The sequence below is a fragment of the Natrix helvetica genome (assembly GCF_964273705.1).
Source record: "Natrix helvetica genome assembly, chromosome: 8".
NCBI classification, from domain to species: domain Eukaryota; kingdom Metazoa; phylum Chordata; class Lepidosauria; order Squamata; family Natricidae; genus Natrix; species Natrix helvetica.
Genome location: NC_138559.1, coordinates 15,630,911 through 15,652,151, shown reverse-complemented (window position 1 = coordinate 15,652,151; position 21,241 = coordinate 15,630,911). Strand labels below are relative to the sequence as shown.

The 21,241-nt window shown below is 39.8% G+C and overlaps 1 protein-coding gene and 2 long non-coding RNA genes across 4 annotated transcripts in view; 1 reads left to right on the top strand and 2 right to left on the bottom strand.

Annotated features, from left to right (window-relative positions):
• The window catches only part of LOC309395967, a 148,455-nt gene extending 135,780 nt beyond the window's left edge, over positions 1–12,675 (bottom strand). For both annotated transcript variants that reach the window (XR_014176013.1, XR_014176014.1), the window contains exon 1: positions 12,598–12,675. This is a non-coding gene — a long non-coding RNA (uncharacterized lncRNA). The remainder of the gene's footprint in view (positions 1–12,597) is intronic.
• Positions 1–21,241, bottom strand: part of LOC309395966 — a 478,400-nt gene that overhangs the window by 361,112 nt on the left and 96,047 nt on the right. The window lies entirely within an intron of this gene.
• Positions 14,749–21,241, top strand: part of UNC5D (unc-5 netrin receptor D) — a 440,995-nt gene continuing 434,502 nt past the window's right edge. Inside the window, exon 1 of the mRNA XM_081960671.1 lies at positions 14,749–14,938. The gene's annotated coding sequence lies outside the window, so the exon portion shown is untranslated. The remainder of the gene's footprint in view (positions 14,939–21,241) is intronic.

Below are 21,241 nucleotides of genomic sequence, written 5' to 3'. Positions count from 1 at the left end.
ACAGTTTAGGCTCAATTGTGGTCAGAAGTTGAGGACTGCCAGTAACTCTTTGTAGTGCTGTGATATTAATCAGCTTATCAAGAAAGTTTGTGCCACCTCTGGCGCCTTCTATGGAGGTTTTGCTTTGCATTTTGAAAGCATCAGACTGTCTTGCTTTAGAACAGTGGTTCTCAACCTTCCCAATGCCACGAACCTTTAATACAGTTCCTCATGTTGTGGTGACCCCCAACTATAAAATTGGTGTCTCGGTTCCTAAGATCATCTAAAATATGTGAATTCCAATGGTCTTAGGCGACCCCTGTGAAAGGGTCGTTCGACCCCCAAAGGGGTCCCGACCCACAGGTTGAGAACCACTGCTTTAGAAGAAGCTTTGAAAGGGTATGCTTGAAGTACCATTAAAGCAAAGCACAGTTTGAAGGTTTGGACCATCCTGTAATCTGTCTGCTTATCTATCTGTATGCCCGTCCACCCATCCCTTAAACTGCCTAAAGAGATATTTGCCTGCAAAACTGCAGATCAGTTCTCAGCATTGGCGTCAGCAGGATTATTACATACATAAGCAAGCAATTTGCTCCCTTAGTAGCAGGACGGAGGACTTGGCTTCTCTCATAACGCATCCTTGTTTTTTAAAAGGAGCCAACCACATACTGCCGCATAATTTTAATTAGGCAGTGTAGCACTTTTGTAGAGGAACAGCCTCTTTGTACACAGGGACAGGCAGGCTTGTTTAGCTAAAAACAGCTATGGTCAGACACTGACAGCAGAAGTTCAGTCATGCTGTCTGGCAGCTCTTGCTCCAGATCATAAAGGATTAATTAAAATTGTATAATGTTGAAAAGAGTCCCAAGGTAAACATTGAGCCAAGCAGAATAGCACTAAGTAGCATCCAGAATGTTAGTTCTATTGCCTAAGGCTGAGAGGTTCAACAGATTGCACTTCAAAAAGAATTCTTATGTAAGCATGATTGTGTTTTGTTTTTACCACAGATCTTGGTTTTCAAAATAAAAGATGGGAGAAGATGGATGCAGATTGCCTACAGCCACATCCATGTGATTTACAAATGGATTTCCAAAGTAGTTGGACTACTAGTCAGTCAGGGGCCATCAAGAGAGTTTGCTATCTGGGGACTATCTTAACCTTTCTGTAATAATAATGTAAGACTCGTCCAAGGACCAGCCGGTAATAACATCCCTTTCTATTTCCCTCAGCCTTGCCAAGTCAAATCATGTGTTAATCCATCATTGGATGTACCACATGCCCAAAGTGTGTTTGCTTTTGCTTGCTGATCTTCATCTCAAGGGAGCAGTCAATTTGTATTGGGTTTGAGGCTGATGGATTGGTTCTTTTGCAGTCCACGGTACTATTCATAATGATCTCCAGATCCATAATTCAAAGTCATCTATCTTTCTCTTGCTTTTTCCTCAATGTCCAGCTTTCTCAGCCATATATGTTCACTTTTTTTAAAAAAAGATACTTTAACTCAATTTTGTCGTCACAAAATTATCCTTACCTTTCAAAGCCTCGTCTAAGTTTTTCATGACCTTCCTCCCAAGGATTCGTCTTTTCAAAACTTCTATTTTACTACACTGCCCATCTTTATCTATTCTTGTCCAAGAAAACCAACTTGTCTTCTTTGTCACCAGTTGTTAATTTCTATGTTTGCTTTCTTAGTACTTAATGATGACTGATATGTTTTCATTTTTTATTTTTATATAAGATCTCCTTACTCTTCACTTCCAGCTAATAAAGTGATTAGGAGTGAAGACAGTATCCCTGTAGGTAAATTAATTCCTCCCTCCTTCCTTTCTCTTTTTCTTTCTTTCTTTTTCTTTTATATCTCATGTCCCATAAAGATCTTCCTCTTATTCTTATCAAAATCTTCTTATTTTGATTGCATTAGTGTCTTGTTTGTTTGTTTGTTTGGATTTATATGCCGCCCTTCTCCAAAAGGACTCAGGGTGGCGTACAACATTAAAAAACAAACATCCCAAAAGTTAAAAAAAAAAAATAAATCCATATCCCAAAAAACAAACCGAATTTAAAAGAGAATACATTTAAAATAAGTTAAAATTAACAGGCAGGCCAGCTTGTCTTAATAACAATCTGTCATTTTTATAATGTACAGTGTTTCCCTGAAAATAAGACCTATCCTGAAAGTAAGTCCTAGCCTGATTTTTACACATGTGCCCAATATCAGCCCTACCCCCCCCCCCCCAAAATAAACCCTAATCAAGACCCCGCCCACTCCAGGGTGCATGGGTAAAAATTAAACTAGGGTGGGGATAGGGAGGTGGAGCTGCCCTACGACTTACTTTCAGACAGTTGCAGCCAGACCTCACACACCCTGACACTCGTCCATTTTTTCTGCAATGATCAAGGCTTTCCTGAAGGCTTCTGCAGCTGATAACAGAGCTCTGGATCGATCCAGAGCTCTGTTATGAGCTGCAGAGGCCTTCAGGGAAGCCTTGCCGGCCACAGAAAAAGTTCCCAAAGTCCCCTGACAGCAAAAAGGAGGCCAGGGGCAACACATGCAAGTGAGTGGATAATATCCCCCCAAAGATAAGACCTGGTGTCTTTTTTGATGGCAAAAAAAAAAACAAAAAACATGGTAGTATTTCCTTACCACAATACAGTGGTACTCAACTGCTTTGAAACTCACCAGATTTTTTCGCAATGCATTTTGGACATGAAAATTTTCCTGGTACTGATCATTTGTTTGGCATTCAACTCACAAGCTAGAACATGTAGACTGCCTTGTGACTCACCACAGTATTCCTTATGGGAAAAATTGTTTGGTACTCATAGTTTTTGGTACCCATTGTGCCTCTGAGAAGTACTATATGGCATTATACAGTTAAAGTTAAGGAGAAAATATTCATATTTTGCCTTACATTGTTCTCTTCCCTCTTCTGAACACTCTTTTTATATTAATTTCATTGCTTATACTAGTTTCTTAATAATTATAAAGATGATCCTCAAAGAATGGTTTGTTCTGACATGCTTATCTCGAGCCTTGTGGCTTTTTAGATGGCAGTTACTGAGTGTATATTAGCATAACAGCAGAATGGGGACCAAAGACTACAAAATTAATCATCTTGATGGTTGTTTTTTTTAACGGTCCATGAGTGACTGTAGCAGTGCAAAATAACTCGGTTTGCCCTTTTGCTTTTACTAATTCCAAAACACCCTCAGGCATCAATCCACCTTCTAGAAGAATAATCTATAAAAACCTTTAGATTATTTTTCTCTTTAAAAAAAATATGCAGTGGTTGAAAGAGGGAAAATCAGGGGTTGCTTCAGCGCTAGCCAACCTTATGTAGATGTCCACAAATGTAGAATAGGAGAAACTGCTGCAGGATTAGATTGAGCCAGGGGAATTCAGAAAGTATATATTTAATCAACTTGGAGAACTAAGAGATTCAACAATATTGGGTATTACTAGATATTACCCAGAGGTGGCATTCAACCGGTTTGCACCAGTTCACGCAAACTGGTAATGGAAATTTGGCCTGGGTCGTCAAACCAGTAGTGACCTCTGGCTGACCATGCCCCCGAATCGGTTGCCTGGTCGCCACTCACTCACCCCGCCCGCCCAGTCATCACTCCTTCGACATGCCCGTTCGCTCAAGGCTCACTCACCCTCCCCACCCACTCAAGTCTCGCTCGACCCACCCACCTGCTCGATGCTCACCCCGTCCATCCCAGCCTTATATATGCCTTCGCTTTGTCACACGGCCCAGCTAATCGCCTCGTGTCATCAGTCACTCCTCATGTGACCTGACTGCCCCAACAGGATTCACTTACATATGCAGGGTCTGCTCTGTGGCTTGCCTGCCTAAGCTAACTTTGCCTTCCACGGTGCCTGCGCTCCAATGGAGCTGCTTCCTCCTGCCTACAGGTAAGCACTCGCTAACCTATCCCACCATCCTGGGATTGCGTAGGTTGTGAAGCCACCGGCGCTGCAACCATGTGGCTGTGGTCTTGATTGCTTCCCCCCTACTAATGGATTGTGAACATTTAAAAACAGGTAGCCAATTGCAAGACTCGAACAAATTATGATTTCTCAATTTTGGGGAGTCGGATTACTGGAAAATTGCAGAAGTAGTAGTTCCATGGACATCAGCTGAAGAACAATTGCTTGAATTTGGTGAAATGTTTAATTATGAAAATAATAATAATAACGGTTATGGAGATGTCGTAGAAAATGTTTTTTCAAAATTCAAAGAACTCCGCAGTTCCTGACAGTATTAAAAAAGCTAAAGATATTGTCAGAACAATTGCTGTAAGTTCAGCAGAGGCAGAAAAAGGTTTTTCAAAAATGAACTTCATATGTTCAGAACAAAGAATTGGCCTAACTATTACCAACATAAACAACCTGATGACCATTCGTGTAATTAGCCTACCTGTAAAAAAATGGGACCCTATTCCTTCCGTCAAAAGAGCACACCATGACACAAGGGTTAAGAGCACACCATCACACCACCAATGAACCGAGAGTCAAGTTGAAGAAAAGTGCAAGTGAGGAGGGCGCAAATGAAAGAACGATATGGAAACATCTTAAAGTTAAAGACAACTAACACTTTTCTGTAAGTACTTGTGTAGCTCTATTTTATTCTTCTGTAAGTAGTAAGTGCATGAAACTAAAAACATCCTTTTTGTATATCTTCCTTTTGGAGGTCATTCATTAGGGCAAGGAAGTCAGTGACATTGAAGATAAACAACACTTTCATCGTTCTTATGTAAGCACCTGTCTACCTCTTTTATTGTTTCTGTACTTATTTTATTCTTATTTAAGTAGTAAGTGCACGAAATAATAGACTACCTCTTTGTATATCTTCTTTTTGTAGGTCATTCATTAGGGCAAAGAACTCAATGACATCAATTTGGCCACACCCACCCAGTCACATGACCACTAAGTCATGACACCCAGTCACATGACCACTAAGCCACACCCACACAGTCACTTGACCACTAAGCCATGCCCACAGTCATGACCACCAAGCCACGACCACCAAGCAAGCCACACCCACAGAACCGGTAGTAAAAAAAAATGAATCTCACCACTGGTATTATATTGCCATGCTCTTATCACTTTGAAAAGCATATACTATCTTTGGATTTCCACAGGCTGGTCCTAAACAAAAGGTGTTCCTGATTTATATCCTTTTCTATACCCTCTACTATGGATATCGTTAAAATCTAATCCTATGTGATAGATGGGCCTTGTCCAGAACTTGCTTTGATCCATCAGCTCCAATGCTGGGAAGATTTCATGGGACTCTTTATTTCCAGAAACTTTGTCCTTGTAGATCCAGAGACTGAAACTCTTGCTCATGTCCTCATACAATGTCCTTTTTATGAAGCCCCAAGACATGCTCTAATCTCCTCCATCATTTCTAGTTTGGGAGTCACACTGATAAGTTTTATGCTTATTACTTTTTGAGGGAATGCTAACCCCATCTTCACCTATCAGGTGGCCAAATACCTTTATCAAACTTTTAATTAGATATATCACTTTTGCCCTATCATCTTCTCCCTGTAATAAACTATTATATCAAACTTTTTTTTTCTTTTTACTTCAAAAGCTGGATGTGTTCCTCAGAATATTCTGATTTTGGATTTTTGCTGTGCTTTGTGTATCCATTTTCTTCATAAAACAATAGATGTAATGATCAAACCTTTTAAAATTGGCTATTTCTGGCATGAGATCTTGCTGGTAATATCCACTTTTAAAAGGCTCATAATGTTTGGTTTTACAGGATACCTTTAACTAAAAACCTAGCCATTGCATTTTCACAACAGGAAAAGTTTTGTTAGTTAAAATCAAACTTGGTTTGTTTTTTTCATGGCTTAGTCTCTTAGGCCAACACAGTTCATTTTGTTAATTAATGGCTTAGCAAATCTAGAAACTGAGATTTTTTCAATAAGCATGTACAATGTGGACTGTGAACATAACCCCTATTGGAAGAAAGGAAACATATTGCAGGAAAAATAAATTATATACACGTATTGGCACAATAAGAAATTTATTGGGTTGAGTTAGCTTCTTGAGTAATTCAATAGTTGGAGCTTGATTATATTTTACATGATACTTATATTGGCTGGTTTTAAAATCAGAAGACATGTAAACATTTAATCTAGGATTGAATTATTTGATATTTTCCTAATTTATGTTAGCACATTTTTTTAAAAAAATCTATCACAGTCCTTTCAGTTGTAATGTATCTCCCCCCCCCCTGCTCTTACTATGCTGAATGAACAAAGGTGTTTTTTATTATTGTTGAAACATTGTCTTCCCAGCAGTTGCCATGGGTCTGGAGGTCACTGCTGTGCTATAATGAATGAAATGGAAAAAAAAAACATGGATGGTAAATGTATTTAGTGGTTAAGTTGTGAATAACTTTCCTTACAGCTTGGTAAGTAGTGAGTCAATTCAACAAATTACAGCTGCTTGCAAGAATAAATTGTTCCTTGATCATATCTATCTTGCACAACAAAATAAGAAGACATTCTAATTGTCTTCCCACTAGTTCAATACATTGTCTTCACTTCTTTGAAACAGAAAAAATGATTCTTGGTAAAATATATTTATTTTGCTATTCTTTCCAACCAGGACAAATTTAACTTTCTTCATCTTAAATTGTATCTGTCTTTATGTTTTTCCAAGGCTGTAATTATTTCTTAATTACTTTTTGTTAAATATCTTTCCATGTGCTTAAATAGTTTAACAGTGATATTAATCCCTGATGCTTGCTGGAGATATTATTTTTCTTCTTCAGATGAGATAATTTGCATCATATTAATGCAATATCCTGATACAAAACCATAGTGCTCTCTATATTCCATTATTAATTCTAAGCAGTCCCTTCAATGGGAAACTGCAAGAAAGAGTCATAGTGTCATTTTGAAGGGGCTCAGTTTTTGAGGAAAATGTCTTTGACTTTTGTTGAAACTCTGAATGGTCTCTATTCAGTTCACTACCTTTCTATCTATCTGATATTTCTTACGTTGAGTCTTCATAAGTATTTCTACCATCAGTGAAAAATAGTCCAGCAGTTTCATTCTCACTAGATTCATCCTCTAAATAAGAATTAACATACACTAAAACAGCTCTTCTCATAAACTGTTCCCCAGATTCAATTTTTTAAGCACTAGTCCCTGTGGATAGAAACTAGCTCTGAATATTTTATCTGACAGCTATGAAGCTGCATTCACCAGAAACACCTTGTAGTATTAAGAATGCATTATGCAAGCATCTCATCTACTAAACAAGAGAATAGGACATTAAAGATAATGATGGTGATAATAATAATAATTCATAGCAAAATAAAACAAAAGCCGAAGAAGTCCAAAAGCTTTAGTAATGTCAAAAATGGAAAATATTTCTGTAATAGAAATCATGTAAATACAAATGAAAACATAGGTTGCTGTTAGCTCACGTAAGTGAAAAACAAAAACAAAATCCCAGGGAAACAGGAGAAGAATTATAATGATGATGCAAAGTGAAGACTAGTTTGCTTGTCTTCTTCAATTGCTTTTCAAGCATTTGGAAATGCACTACTTTTAATTCTAAATACTGCATGAACTAATTTCTGAGGCTAAGTCAGCTAGAGTTTCTCTGCATTTCATTGTCAGCAGCAAAAACAAAACCGCATGGCGGTTTCAAACAAACCAAACCAATCCCCAAATAAAAACGACAATACTATTTCACAATCTTAACAAGATCTGCACAGTCCTACTGTTGTGGCAAATGAGGCAGGGAGCAGATGTTGGGAGGCTGGAAAAGAGAGATCAACACAGTAGCCCGGGCTGTGACTGGGACCATTTTCTCCCCAGTGATCTATGGAGTCTTCTATCATCATTCAACCATTGTTGTACTGATGCAACACTAATGAGGAGAGGTTTAAATCACCTTAATGATGATGGAGATGCTAGAAAATCCTATAAATCATGAATGGAAAGAACTGTCCCATCACTGAATTGAATGGGGGGAAAATGCTAGTTCCGCTGTTCCAGTAGAAGAAGCAGAGAGTGTGCCATCTCATTCTTAACTCAAGGCAGTTAAGTGTCTTTTGCAACTGATCAAATCAGACCACAGCAGTCTGTCATTCCCAAAGAAACCAACTGGATAGGGAGGAAAAAGTGGGGAAGAACAAATAAAGTCAAGGGTTGAAATGAAAGGTTAAGGATGACTCCATTACTCTGGGACACCTACCACTTAGGCTCACCTACAACACAAGAGAACCTCTATGGAAAAGTAACTCCTTCATCTTCAAGCAATTAGCGAGCAATTTGGTGCCAATGTGCACCAATACACAGCTTAATATGACCTTTGTTGCCAACTGCACAGGCTTCCCAAATGGATTTAGTTTTGCATGTTTGAATAAATGAAGAAATTAATATCTGATTTTTCTGAAGTTCATCCTATACTTTTTCAACTTACCAATACATCAACAAGCTACATGGCCATGCAGACCTAGTTTGGGAATGAGGCATAGGTTTCCGAAGAGCATAGCTTGTGGAAAGCCACAAGTGGAGCAGAATGAGTTTAGAATATTTTGAAGTGAAAATCATACCCATTTCTAAATTTGAAGGAAAGAGCGCAACACGTCAACTTTTATATAGAGAGCCCAGCCAGACATTGAACAAGCAAATCAAGATATAAACAATTAGAAAGAAGAAAAATGGATGGGGGAGGAGAACACACTAACTGTTTAATTTTCCATCTATCTATCTATCTATCTATCTATCTATCTATCTATCTATCTATCTATCTATCTATCTATCTATCTATCTATCGATCGACCTACCTACCTATCATCTATCATCTACCATCTACCTATCATCTATCATCTATCATCTATCTATCTATCTATCTATCTATCTATCTATCTATCTATCTATCTATCTATCTATCTATCTATCTACCTACCTATCATCTACCTATCATCTATCATCTATCAATCTATCAATCTATCAATCTATCAATCAATCTATCTATCTATCTATCTATCTATCTATCTATCATCTATCTATCTATCTATCTATCTATCTATCTATCTATCTATCATCTATCTATCATCTATCTATCTATCTATCTATCTATCTATCTATCATCTATCTATCATCTATCTATCATCTATCTATATCTATCTATCTATCTATCTATCTATCTATCATCTATCTATCTATCATCTATCTATCTATCTATCTATCTATCTATCTATCTATCTATCTATCTATCTATCTACCTACCTACCTACCTACCTACCTACCTACCTACCTACCTACCTATCTACCTATCTATCATCTATCTACCTACCTACCTACCTACCTACCTACCTACCTACCTACCTACCTACCTACCTACCTACCTACCTACCTACCATTAGCCGGCTTGGCACACTCATAGTTTTATTTTACCTCCTGGCAGATACTTTTAATTGGAATTTCTGGGGAACTATTTTAAATTTAATTCTTTGGGGTATTTTTAGGGGTCGTTTTTTAAATATTGTATTTTAAATGCTTTACTTGAATGTACAGTTTTTATAACCTCCTCCATTTAAGCATTTAAGCATTTAAGCATTTAATTATTTAAGTATTTAAATATTTAAGTATTTGTTTATTTATGTATTCTTTTTATGTATTCCATTGACTGTACACCGCCCCGAGTCCCTTTTGGGAGAGGGGGCGGTCTAGAAATATGAATAAAAGTAAAAGTAAAAGTAAACTCTTTCCTTTTTTCTCTTTCTTTCTTTCTTTCTCTCTATCTTTGTCTCTCTCTCTTTTTCTCTCTCTCTCCCTTAGTTCCTTTCTCTCTCTCTCTCCCCACCCCCCCTCTCTCACACACATACCTTCCAGTTGGCGAAATTTTTTGTTTTGCCAGCTGAGAGGCTGGCAAAGAAGCCTCACCATCCATTTAAAATAAACCATTTTGGTGGTTGGAAAACATGTGTTTTAGGAGTTCAGAGTGTAGTAGAAATCTAACCAATTGTGGCTTTGCCAAATGATGTTTAAGCAAACTTTGGATTAGTGAATCTATGAAAAAAAGGAAGAGTCCAATCGAATTAGGTAGCTTATACATTCAAATAAATAGTTGCTAAATGTTATATTGAAAAATAAACTCCTAATGTCACCGGAGACACTGTCCGCCAGCATATGGCATTCACAGAGAAAATTGCCTCAGATTATAGATTCCTACATAATATAATCAGCTAATGCTGAAACTGCACTAGCCATTGCAGGGCATTACTAACTTAACCACTGCAACAATTCACTTTAACAACAGTAGCAAGAAAGGTCGTAAAATGGGGCAAAACTCACTTAACAAATTTCTCACTTAGCAACATAAATGTTGGGCTCAACTGTGGTCATAAGTCTAGTTACAAGATCACAATACACAAAAGGATAGACAAAATGACTACTGCTGGGAAAATAGTTCCTATCCACCACCAACACGCACACCCCAACATACTCAAAAAGCTAAACAATATTTGATTTAAGGCTATATCTCTTGGATGGTGGACATGAAGACAAAATGGTTTCCAGATTTTTTGATATACTGATCTACTATAACCAGATAATCCAATAAATAGGAATCAGGCACATACCTCTTTTCCAAAAATGATGCCCACTCCTTGGCATTGTCTAATAACTGAAGAATATTCGGTCTAGCAGGAGATGATGTCCTTGACTGCCTGGTCCTTAATAGATATTGTCATGGAGCAGTGTGACAGTTCTGCCTGTGTTGAGCTGTTTTCTCCGTTTGTCAGAAATATGTTGTACATATGACAGAAACCATCAAGAGGAAAGCAAATATCCCGTTTTTCTATGAGCAGTGAAAGCTGTTGGATTCCTATCAGTTAGACGGAGCTCATCAAGTTTGAAAATTTTTCAAACAATCTGACAAATATCAGAAACCGCACAATCTGAGAATTCTCATGGCAGGAAGAGCAGTTCTGGCTAATTTGAAAATGAATGTCATTATCTTGCTATGAAGCAGGACATTTAACGGGATAGATTTCCAGAATATTAGCAGCAATGAGCAATGATAGAATGCTGTTTCATCTGTTATTGCTTTCTATTCAGACTTCCTTTTCTACCATTGTATCTGAATATAACAGAATAACAGAGTTGGAAGAGACCTTGGAGGTCATCTAATCCAACCCCCTGTTCAAACAGGAGACCCATACTGTTTCAGACAGGTGTCTGTCCAGTTTCCTCTTTGTGAACACCTCCAGTGTTAATATATAGTTCTAGTTTTTCAGTGGACTCTGGTTCCTAATATGGACAATCATAAATGACTGATGTATGATTTCTACTATCACTGTAAGCCATTATAAGCTATTAAGTTGTCACAGTTTTAAACATAAAATCAAAAAATAATAATAAATAAATAAATAATTAGATGAAGTTTCTATGGCAATTAATCTTTCTGAGTACATGTAGTTTGGAGATTTCAGATAAATATATTCAGGGGTTTGTCATTTTCCCCCCGCCAATTTTAAAGTCCCCCCCTTCTGAAGTATGTGTAAATATTTGTGGAATAAGTAGAAAATTTCAGGCAAGACCAGACCTTCTGTAAGTTTGAAAACTTGATAGATTCCAGGCAGATGTAAAGATTTGGGGGCAAGAAAATTTTTTATACAGTGATATCTCAGTACTCGACTACTTCAAAACTTGTCAAATTTGGTACTGGAAGCATTTGACGTGAAACTGTTGTCCCAATACTTGGCATTTGTTTAGCACTCAACATGCTGCAATAAGAAAAGGGGAATGGTTGTGGAGAACCAACAGGAAGACAGCCATGCTGGGAAGGTCACTGACACAAGAAAAGGAACAGGAAGTTTTTCCCAGCCAAAATAAAGGGTCATGTGGTAAGCCATGTGGTTTGTTTGAGACTCTTCTTTTTAGTACTTGCTGCACTTCCTGGAAACAATTAATGACATATATTGAGATACCATTGTGTTCTGTCCCAAGCCTCTAGTATATACTGATGCCAGCTTGGCTGTCTGCCCGACTAAGGAGGGAGATAAGCAACCCCTTGGCTAGGAGCCCAGAAAATTATCTCCATGAAAACAAGGCTTGAACTCACGAAATTCTCCAAACTTTTGCTACACATGGGTTAGTAAACTGCTGTTTCCTGCAAAATTCCCCTCCCGTGGCTCTGGGGGGGGGGGGGCAATCAGTAGCCACCTGTTCCTATTTCCTTCTGTGAGCCTTTTTCCAAAGCTGCTCCCTCCTCCTCTCAGCCCTACGCATACGCCTATCAGGGACAGCCTCCCTCTGTTCCTCCTCACTGCTCCCTGACTCAGACGCCATCTGGTGGCCAACAGGCCTGTCTAGTCCCTGCTCTGACTCCGAACACACCCCAGAGTCTTCCTCAGCCTCCAGGGCAGTCCCATAGTATTCATCGCTGTCAGATTCCACCAACAGCTCCGCCGGCTGCTATTGGGCCACAACACATTGTGGTTTGGATTGTTCCCAAACGGACTGTTTTCCAAATCTCTGAACTGGTATCACTTTATATCTGAGAAGATCGTAGAAGGTCTAACCATTGTGACTCATTTAAATTGATCCATAGTTCTTTGCACTGACTTTTCATTCATAATTGCTCACAACATTGTGTTCCTAGCATTTAATCTTGTTTGTAGATTCTGGTCGCCACGATGTAGAAAAGATGTGGAGACACTAGAAAGAGTACAGAGAAGAGCAACAAAGATGATTAGGGGACTGGAGACTAAAACATATGAAGATCGGTTGCAGGAACTGGGTATGTTCAGCTTAAGAGAAAGAAGGACTAGGGGAGACATGATAGCATTGTTCCAATATCTCAGGGGTTGCCACAAAGAAGAGGGAGTCAAACTGTTCTCCAAGGCACCTGAGGGTAGAACAAGAAGCAATGGGTGGAAACTAATCAAGGAGAGAAGCAACTTAGAACTGAGGAGAAATTTCCTGACAGTTAGAACAATTAATCAGTGGAACAGAAGTTGCCTCCAGAAGTTGTGAATGCCCCAACACTGGAAGTCTTTAAGAAGATGTTGGATAGCTATTTGTCTGAAACGGTATAGGGTTTCCTGCCTAGGCAGGGGGTTGGACTAGAAGACCTCCAAGGTCCCTTCCAACTCTACTATTGTATTGTATTGTAGATTACCTATGAAACTCAAGGATCATTTTCTGAATTGAGTCAGGATTTTTATGCATTCAAAAGGATGATCAAGTTTGCTGAAGCCATGTGTTCCAGCCAATAATCCTCTTGTATGCTGTTTGTTTAATTGATTGCAATGCTATGTCAACTTTCTCAGGCTAAAAACTTAAATATTTGCAAAGGAAATATGCATAATGTTGATCACAATTGCAATGCAGCTGCAGATGCTGCAATAAAAAAACAATAAAAAAACAATAAAAAATAAAAGACAAGAAACTAAATATATTCACTTAATTAAGATTACTTTGTCAGTTCCATCAACCTAGTTTGTAATGACTACTTATTTCTTCAGAGCTCAGACTCATTAGCTTAACAGGGGGGGATCTCAGAGTATTCATCTATGGGATTAAAGGCAACAGAACCACTGTGGTATGTAAAGTGGGGGAAATGTTTGTGTTCTGTAGGAAGTTAAAACCCATCCCTCTCCTAGAAAAACGAAATAGCCTTGGAATTACTGAAAAGGCAGAATATTATATTTCCCTGAATAAGAAATGGAGAAACATATTTTTAAGACTCACTCTTAATAGCCCCCACCTTTGTCAACGGTCCATTAAGAGGCCTGGTTGGTCTATTCTACATAACAAAGGTAGCATCTCACCACATGGCACCTGGGAGGATTGCATCAGCAAGCAGGACAAACAGGCTTGGGTCTCAGCACAGCCTATAGAGTTGCCCCTGTGAGTCTCACCACCAATCAGAATGCATTTCTTATACAGAAACGGGAAGCTCTGGGGTGGGACCCAACAGAGGACATAAAACGAAGGCACTCTCAGCATCTCAGCCTCTTTTCTTTTTCACCCATCATCAGGAAGCATGTGATCCCACTTTTCTGTTCAGGAACTCAAGCCATGTGGTCCTGTCCACCATTAAACCATCTTTCCAAGCAGCCTCCATGTTTCCAGTGTCTTTTTCTCCACTTGGAACTAAACCCACAAGCACATTTCTTCCAACAATGTCTACTATTTATGTTCACATACACAACAAACTTACCCACATGTACATTATTCCCACAGAGGCAGGCTGGCAACAAGCACTCATACAAGCTAAATTTCAAAAGGCCCATTGAATGTGAAAACCAACAATCATCTCTGAAGACAGGTTGACTGTAATGCAATATTGCAAGTCTATTTAAATACTCTCTATGGCTGTGAATAATTCCAATGATAAGCACCTTGGTTCCTCGTTTTCTTCTCCTTTTTGCACGGTAACTGAAACTGCTACCCTTAGTCAGAATCAATTTATTTCTTTTAAATGGAAGGATAATGATACTTACATTTCTGGTTGAAACTGATTCTAATTCAGAGGATTCAACCGGTTCTAGCCTATTCACTAGAACTGTAGTTAATTTTCTAAGCAGTTTGGAGTTCTGGTGTTGTTTCTAGCCTAATCTTTATTGACCTGCTTACAGAAACTACATCTCCATTAACCCTTATTACATTCTTGGCAGTACACCTAGACTTACTGACTCGGGATGTGTGCTTTTTTTAAAAAAAAAATCCTTTGTTGGTACTTTCTTAAAGGGGAAGGGTTGTTTTAAGTTTTTTACATTGGTGTTGGGAGGAAATACTCCCCTGTTGGAGTTCTTCCAGCTGGGATACAATGATCAGCACTTTGAAGAAATAATTGAATAACAAAGCAGAGCTGCCTGAAAGAAGCTTTTCATGACAAGGACCCAAGATGAGTGATATTGAGCAAGGCTTCTTCACTAGCTAAAAAGCTTGACATTCAAATGTAAGTTTACATACCCTTTATGACTTTTGGTCTAAAACTGATATTTTGTGAAGTTTAATTCTGTGTTTGGTGATGTTTAATCCTGTGTTTTATTGATGGAATAATTTTCCCTCTTCAGCTTTGTTTGGAAGGAAAATGTTAATCTCTGTTCCTGAAAAGAAGCAGCTTCAGAAATCTGGCTAGTTTCTGTGTCTGTTTGTTCTGGAAATTGGTCTAACAAGCAACAGCTACTGTGTTTGCTCCTTTGCTTCATTCTAGAGTTAATTGCTTTCTTTGTAGTTAGGCTAATTTCAAGTGTTTACACCTGAGCTTGCCTGGGGTGTGAGCTCCGGCAATGACTTGTGTTTTAGTTTTAAAAGGATTTAAACTTGTGATTTAATTATTTGTATTGTGTTTGAATTTTTTCCTGTCTCGTGGTTTCTTTTTCTATCTGGGGAGGGGGTCCTCCTTTACTGCTTTAGTGGTTCTTGGCACTGTCCTTTTGGAGTGTACTTCCAAGTGGCAGGATGCAAGCTTGGCACTGATTTTTTACTGCCTTTCTGGGAGGCATGTGATCTTTCCTTAAATCTGGATGATTTCCTTAGGATATCTTGTGAGGTGAGTGAGACCAGCTGGTGCAAATTGATCTAAGGATTGTTTCTCCTGGGTGTGCTCTTTCTGGAGAGCTTAAATGACCTCTCTGCTAAAGGCTTTCATTTTAATGAGCTACTGTTGATAGTTATCATTGCATTTTAACTCTTTTAATTCCTCAAGTGTTCTGGCACCCTGCCTGATTTGTAACTCTGCCTTGCAGGTATTTCTAATCTAATGATTGGTATTTAGGGCAGCTTTTTGCAAGCAAAGAAGCTTTTTTGTATTTTTGTACAGGTAATCCTTGATTTAGAACAGTTCAATAAGTGACCATTCAAAGTTATTCAAAGTTATAATGGTACTGAAAAAAGTGACTTATGACTGTTTGTCACACTTACGACCGTTGCAGCATCCCCATGGTCACAAGAGGCCAGGCTAGGCGAAGCGCCCCTCGGCATGAGTGATATCAAGTTAGCCGCACCCATGCAGTCACATAACCACCCAGCCATGTCCACCAAGCCACGCCCACAGAACTGGTAGTAAAAATGTTTGAATCCCATCACTGATTGAAATATTTATTAAGGTAGAGATATTTCGAGAGCAGGGGTATCAAACTCATGTTGTAACAGCAGTGTTACATGATGTATCGGGACTTCTTTCTCCTTTGCTAAACTGGAAGTTGATACATCCAGCCTGCAGGCAGGGAGTTTGATAACCCTGTTCTAGAGAGATGGATGGAGGAAGATTGGCTTTTCTCCCAGATTAGAGCCAGGGAATTATTGTATTTTTTCTATTGCTCCATTTTATAGCCCCTGTTTATAAACCAGCAAAAGTCCACCTATGTGCTTGCAATTCATTCATTCCACACTTCTTCTATAAAGCTTGACCAAAATAAATACACACAGCTTTTCAATGGGAACCACAGCTATATAACTATATATTTTAGAGTTGACCTGAAAGGTGCCCTAGGATCAAAAATGCAATTCAATATAAAAGCTCTGTAGAAAAAATTATTTGGATTTGACTCATTTGGATTGTTGGAACACATGAGAAGATTTGAAGAGCTTCCCTCTTGCTCAAAGCTCAAAGCAGTCTGCAGAGCAATTCCCCTAGCAGGCAAATGATCTCTCCTTCATCTTAGAAGAATGAGCTCTTCATTTATTTCTGTAATTTGAAACAATCTCCACTGGCCAACCAAAGGCTTTGATAGAGAAACCCAAGTGCTTGAAACAAATGAGTCAAGAGGTATCTGGAAGGCAGGAACAGCTTGACCTTTAGATAGGGTAGCCCAGGGGTGTCCAAACTTGGGAACTTTAAGACTTGTGGACTTCAACTCCCAGAATTCCCCAGCCAGCCATGCTGGGGTAGCCTCAGGAAAAGAAAAAAACACCCATTTTTTTCTCAGCTTATTCTTTTTCACTGTATGGGCATCCCTAAGAAGATAGAAAGGGACCTAAGATGTACTTTGCCTTGAGTTGGGTTTACTATTCAGCCTATTAGTGTAACATTATGGGTCACCTAGTTTGATTTTTTCCATAAAGATTAATATGGATGAAGGAAGAACAAATGAGATTCCATCTAATGCTCACAGCTGCTGGCCTCAACTTCTTATTAACACAACTGTAGGAAGTTAGCACCTGCCCCTCTCCTAAAAGAACCACTCCTCTCCTAGAAGAATGAAATAGTCTAGGAAATATTAAAAAGGCAGAATATTATACCTGCCTGGATGAGAAAAGGAGAAACATGCTCTTGGAAAGCAGCCCCCACTTATGTTAATAGCCCCAGAAAGACTCCTGCCAACCTATCTACAAGATAAAAGGCCTTCAGCACCAGGGTGATAGGATTAGCCCTCACTCAAGATCCAAACCAGGACAAAGCCATTAATTACCAGGGGTGTCCAAACTTGGGAACTTTAAGACTTGTGGACTTCAACTCCCAGAATTCCCCAGCCAGCATGAATTCTGGGAGTTGAAGTCCACAAGTCTTAAAGTTCCCAAGTTTGGACACCCCTGCATTAAGCCATAATAGGAATTGCCCAAAGCCCCTTCATTACATCACCCAGCAAGATTCAACCAAGTCTGGGACTCAAGAATTACTACAAAGTTACCCCTGCATGGCCCCATGCACATGTGACAACCAATCATAATACATTTCTTTCACAGGAATAGGAAAAAAGTTCAAAGCCCAAGAGAGGATCTCTCTCTCTCTCTCTCTCTCTCTCTCTCTCTCTCTCTCTCTCTCTCTCTCTCTCTCTCTCTCTCTCTCTCTCTCTCTCCCTCCCTCCCTCCCTCCCTCCCTCCCTCCCTCCCTCTCTCTCTTCAGTATAAAGAGAGCAAGGGAGAAAGATTCCTTAAATAATCCCTAGTAAATAGATGGAATAGACCACCACTTCCGTCTTTGCCTATTGGAGGGATGTGTGCAGAGCAGCTATTATCTGCCCCCCCCCACTTTTCTTTCGCTTTGGCTGCTTTCTCTCTCCCTCCTTCCCCCTGCTCTCTCCTCTCCTCCCCACCCAAGATACACACATGGTTTTCTATATGCCAAATGTTGCCCGTTGCCCTCTGCTTCCTTAAAGAAATTAAACAAATATTTTTCAAGCTTCAAGGTCACAGTGGATATCATTGGCACACATGATTAAAAGTTCCTTTTCTGGCCTTGCAGTCACAAAACCATCCATCTGCAAATTTCTTCGTATGAAAATGTTAAATCAAAGAATAAAAAATGTTTAGTTTAGCTTTAAAAAAAAGCAGACTAAACAGTATCACGGCCTGGAGCCAACTTCTCTTTCTTTGTCCCTTCTTCTCTTTTTCGTTTGTCAGCAATCTGTGAGTCAAACCTTCACAGAATCTGACGCCACATTCCATGCCAAACTTTCAGTTTTGTTCTTAAACTTTGTTCCATTCATTTTATCCCAGTGGGCTGGGTTCATACAACATACCAAAATCACATCCCGTTGTAATGTGGTATATAAACTCAGAATCAACATTATTTGCAGTCTCACAATCTCTCACTTCTTGCTAAGATTTAATAAAAGATGAACCCAGCAGCCAGCCCTTCTTCAATTTACGGAAATACATGGCTACGAGGGAATGAGCATGCTTCACTTTTAAAAACCCGCATGAAGCAAAATTTGTCAATGAGTTTTTCTGGGCTATCCATTTATTTTTTTAAAAAATGCAACCACAATTCAGTTTCAAAGGCTTAACGCTCAACCCATTTAAGCCAGCAGAAATGCTGAGGGCAGGCAAGCACAACTAATGAAGTAAAAGCAACAGAATGAATCTTAGCTATATTAAATCACACGAAGGTTCAATATAAGACTTTTGAATAACGAGGGGAAAAAAATCATTTTCGAAACCAGAGTGTAAAAAGTAAAAGCTGCTTTCATTACAATGAGATGCTCTGAGCAAAGCACTGAAGGGAGAATGAAGCAATGGGCTAGGAGTAAATGATATTATTGTTGTTGTTGTTATTGTTATTATTATATACTTTATTCATTAAACATGAAACTCAGTCAACTGAACATTCAAATAACCGTCATAAATACCATAAAGGGTGCTAATGGTTGATAGTAGTTGCTGCCAGTGTCCTAGGTATCAACTAAGTATTTTCTTAAGATGTACCACACTCTGAGTAGTGCAGTTCTTTGCAGTTCCGCTGGTGTTATTGCAGGAAGCTGCAATTTCTTGATGTGTTTTATAAAATTCTTTTTTTAAAAAAAATTATTTTTATATAAACAATCCATTTTCCATTAACCAGCATGTCGTCTGGGTAGACATACTTTGTGCCAGCATTCAAATATACAATCTTATTCATAATTTAATCTAATCTTAGCTTAATTTCCAATTCCTTAAGTATCTAATATTATAACAAGACAAGGAGTAGCTCTTCTACTTGATTAAGTATTGGAGTTGTGTCTTGTGCCACCTCGAATTAAGGATTCGTCGCACCTCATAATGGATTTGGTCCCCTATGACTACAGGGCCCAGGAGCTCCCAGGGTAATGGTCTTAGAGTGTGTTGGAAGAAATGTCCTTCTGGGTTCGGCTCCAAGTGGGGAAAAAGACACTGGAGACATGGAGGCTGCTTGGAAAGATGGTTTTAATGGTGGACAGGACCACATGGCTTGAGTCCTGAACAGAAAAGGTGATCACATGCTTCAACGTTGGGGAGAAGAAGAGAAGGGAAAAGAAGAGAAGAGCAGAGAAGAGAATGAAGAAGGGCTTGCAGGGCTTTTTATAATCTGTTCTGCCCCACCTATCTGTTTCCTGTTCCTGTGTAAGAAATGTATTCTGATTGGTTGCCAGACTCCCATGGGCCCGTGCAAGGGCAACCCTCTAGGCTGAGTTTTGAATCCAGGTTTGGTTGAGTTCTCAGCAGGGACGTGCGGTCAGGGGAGGCAGGGGAGGCAGAGCCTCACCTCTCTTCATGAAATAATAGTATATAATATTATATACTATATATATATAATATTATAATATTATATACATCCGTCCAGCCGCGCCTGGGAGCTGCGGAGGCAGAAATGTTGTCGGCGCTCCCGGATGACGAAGCCACGAAAGCGACTGCCTCCGCAGCTCCCAGGCGCGGCTGGACGGATGTAGCCACAGCGACGCCGAGGCGGTCCGGGCGGACGAAAGAGCGAGCGAGGCAGCCTGATCCTCGGTCGCTCGCCCGCTGGACTGCCTCGGCGCCATTCTGGCTACCTCCGTCCAGCCGCTGCAGAGGGAGCTGCAGAGGCAGAAATGTTGTCGGCGCTCCCGGATGACGAAGCCATGAAAGCGACTGGGGAACGACAAGAACCTTCCTGCCTCTGCTGGATTTCGCACGCTCCTCGCGACTGCAATATGCAGTCGCGAGGAGCGCGCAAAGTCCAGCAGAGGCAGGAAGGTTCTCGTCGTTCCCCAGTCGCTTTCGAGGACTGCAAAGCGCGAGCCGGCGGAGCATGCTCAGGAAGGCGGGGAATGGGATCACGTGTGCTGGAGGCTGAGGCAGCCTCAGCCTCCAGCACACGTCCCATTCCCCGCCTTCCTGATGATGTCACCAGCCTCACCAGCCATAAACCTCACCGCACGTCACTGGTTCTCAGATGCCATGTGGTCAGTTGAGTAAAAGGCAATATTATCCTGCCTTAATCCCATCACTCTGGAGTTGAAGAGGAGAACTCTTTATTATGTAAAGTGGACTAGCTTGGCCTTCTTAATGGCCCATTGACAAAGTTACTTTGTGTTTAAAATGTGTTTCTCCCTTTTTTCACATCCAGGGAAATATTCTGCCTTTTCAATATTTCCTAGGTTATTTCATTTTCTGGGAGAAGGCTGGGTGATAACTTCCAACAAGTTGATCCAACCACAGATTTTAAGAGGCTACTATGTAATACTGGGTGTATCTTCCCTAGCAGTTGGGTCAGTTTCAATTGCACTGTGACTGGGTCGATGATCTTTACTATGGGGAATGGTCCCACAAACTTTGGGCCTAGTTTCTTCCTAGGGAGTTTTAACCTCAAATATTTCATGGAGAGGTAAACCTTTTCTCCCACCAAGAATGGCCATTGCGGAGCTCGGTGTTTATCTACCTGTTTCTTATAGGTTTGTGCTGCTTTAGCCAGCACTTTTTTGAAATTCTCCCAGGTTGCTTTTAGCATTGACATCCAGTCAGTCAAGCTGACTGAGGAGCCTTGGATACTCAGGTATTGGGATAAAGTCCATGCCCCTCACTACTTTCTCCCTTGCTT